Consider the following 3,079-nt stretch of genomic DNA (forward strand, 5'->3'; position numbering starts at 1 on the left):
GGGGCAACCAGTGGGGCAATGGGGGGGGGGGACCCGCTGGCATCCACCTTGGCTAGCCTGGTGCCACCCACTCACCATCACCGCCCCCTGCCACTACTACCAGTCGCCTCCCTCTGCAGGGCGACCCGCGGGGAGATTGGGGGGCCCTTACTGGCACTTGCCTTGGCTGACCTGAGGCCTACAGGCTGGGGGCAGCTCCTGCATTGAGCATCTGCCCCCTGGTGGTCAGTGGGCATGATAGCGACGGGTTGTTCCACTGGTTGTTCTGCCATTCGATCGATTTGCATATTAGGCTTTTATTATATAGGATTATTTCATTTTGTGGAAGTATTGTGTGCCATGTTCTCTCCTATATGTTGTCTAACTTGCATATCACTGGTATAAACCCCTCTTCTTATACCCTTTTTCCCCTTCCCATAATCACATGATTTTGCTGGTTCCCAAAATCAAACCTTCTTCATTTGTACTATTGGCTTTTTAGCTAACCACATAATAATACCTTGGGACTGAAAGTGTGTACTTATAAAGATACTATGATAAAAGAAGTCCAATAGGACTTTGCTTATAAAACAATAGTTTTTAACCAAGAAGCAAACATCAAAAAGACAAGGGAAAATTTACTAACATTTTCATGCCTGGGACCCATCTCCCCAGAATGCCTGATAAGAGTTACAAAATATCATGGTAAAAAATTGATAGCTCCATGTTTGTCAGACCAGATTAAAGTTTCAAGAGAAATGCATGTGAAGCATGAAGAAGGAGGACCTGGAGTGACTTGGAGCACCCTTAGACCATAATGCAGCTCTGACCTCTGTGTAGAAAGGAAGATTGTGCATGAAGAGTCTCTAGACTGAAGGGCAGTTCCAATGTAGGTCTGGGGGGACCAGTGATGAGTCCTTAAGCCAAAGCTACATATAAGAAGAAACTCCTATCTAGCAGGAATAGACCTGCAATTTTTTTTTTGGACCTGCATTAATATAATCATAATGCTGGATCACTGGCTGTCTGCAGCTCCGGAGAGCATGGTCTCAGTCTCTGGTGGATCAAGAGCAGGAACAGCTGGTGAGGTCAGTCAACTATGTTTCTCCCAACAGAAGAGTTGAGCAGTGAATTTTCACAGCCAACACATTGTGGACAGAGAAATACCAACAAAGGAAGCATCAGAGATTTAAAATTTAGTTCTTGGTCTGCCACTTCTAAGTGTGTGATTTTAGACAAGTTAGCTATGAGCCTTAATTTCTTCACCTGGATAGTGAAAAGAATGACACTTGTTGGGTTTATACCAAACTATGACTATAATGATCACAGGAAATGAGTGTGAAAGTGCTTTGAAAAAGTGCAGTGAGCCGAAACCGGTTTGGCTCAGTGGATAGAGCATCGGCCTGCGGACTGAAGGGTCCCAGGTTTGATTCCGGTCAAGGGCATGTACCTGGGTTGCGGGCACATCCCCAATGGGAGATGTGCAGGAGGCAGCTGATTGATGTTTCTCTCCCATCGATGTTTCTAACTATCTATCTATCTCCCTTCCTCTCTATAAAAAATCAATAAAATATATTTAAAAAAAGAAAAAGTGCAGTGAAATAGGGGGAAAAAATGTGAATAATTTTGGAAGATATTGACAAAAGCCCATAATTAGATTAAAGAATGGGAACACAGACATGTTGATAACATCAAGAATATGGATTTTTTATTATTAAAGAAAATCACCATTTAATCAACTTTCTATACAAAATTTTCTCTTCTAAGTATCTGACATACACATCCAGTTTTATACAGTTGGGCCTTAAGTATATTCATTCACTCCTTCATTCATTATTTTTTTTTCTGTAGAACTTTTTCATCTTTTATTTTTTTTAATTAAATCTTTATTGTTCAGATTATTACAGTTGTTCCTTTTTCCCCCCCATAGCTCTCCTCCACCCAGTTCCCACCCCACCCTCTGCCCTTACCCCTCCCACTGTCCTCATCCATAGGTGTACGATTTTTGACCAGTCTCTTCCTGCACCCCCACCCCCCTTTCCCCGCAAGAATTGTCAGTCCACTCCCTTTCTATGCCCCTGATTCTATTATATTCACCAGTTTATTCTGTTCATCAGATTTTTTATTCACTTGATTTTTAGATTCACTTGTTGATAGATATGTATTTGTTGTTCATAATTTTTATCTTTACCTTTTTCTTCTTCTTCCTCTTCTTAAAGAATACCTTTCAGCATTTCATATAATACTGGTTTGGTGGTGATGAACTCCTTTAGCTTTTTCTTATCTGTGAAGCTCTTTATCTGACCTTCAATTCTGAATGATAGCTTTGCTGGATAAAGTAATCTTGGTTGTAGGTTCTTGCTATTCATCACTTTGAATATTTCTTGCCACTCCCTTCTGGCCTGCAAAGTTTCTGTTGAGAAATCAGCTGACAGTCGTATGGGTACTCCCTTATAGGTAACTGACTTTTTTTCTCTTGCTGCTTTTAAGATTCTCTCTTTGTCTTTTGCTCTTGGCATTTTAATTATGATGTGTCTTGGTGTGGTCCTCTTTGGATTCCTTTTGTTTGGGGTTCTCTGCACTTCCTGGACTTGGAAGTCTATTTCTTTCACCAGGTAGGGGAAGTTTTCTGTCATTATTTCTTCAAATAGGTTTTCAATATCTTGCCCTCTCTCTTCTTCTGGTACCCCTATAATTCTGATGTTGGTACGCTTGAAGTTGTCCCAGAGGCTCCTTACACTATCTTCGTATTTTTGGATTCTTTTTTCATTTTGCTTTTCCGGTTGGGTGTTTTTTGTTTATTTTTTTTTCCTTTTTTTTTTTTTTTTTTTTTTTTTTTTGCCACTCAGAATGCATCCTCTCCTTCTTCTCCCCCGAAAGAGAGAAGAACGATCATCAATGGCAAGCAGCAGTTGCCGAAGCAACACCGAGAGCCGGCTTCATGCTCAGGAGAGAATGCTGTATCTCCTCCTCGTGGTTTCGGGTGCTCTACACGTTCAGAGAAACTTCTCTAGTAACGAACTATAGAAATGATCCCTGAAAGTATAGTCTTGTTTTTTGTTTCTTCGTATTTCAAATCTTTGACTTGATTCTTGGGATC

The 3,079-nt window shown here is 40.9% G+C and overlaps 1 protein-coding gene across 2 annotated transcripts in view; it reads left to right on the plus strand.

Moving 5' to 3' along the window:
* The window catches only part of CPB2 (carboxypeptidase B2 (plasma)), a 71,823-nt gene that overhangs the window by 19,686 nt on the left and 49,058 nt on the right, over positions 1-3,079 (plus strand). The window lies entirely within an intron of this gene.

This window comes from Myotis brandtii, unplaced genomic scaffold (genome assembly GCF_000412655.1).
Source record: "Myotis brandtii unplaced genomic scaffold, ASM41265v1 scaffold15, whole genome shotgun sequence".
NCBI classification, from domain to species: Eukaryota; Metazoa; Chordata; class Mammalia; order Chiroptera; family Vespertilionidae; genus Myotis; species Myotis brandtii.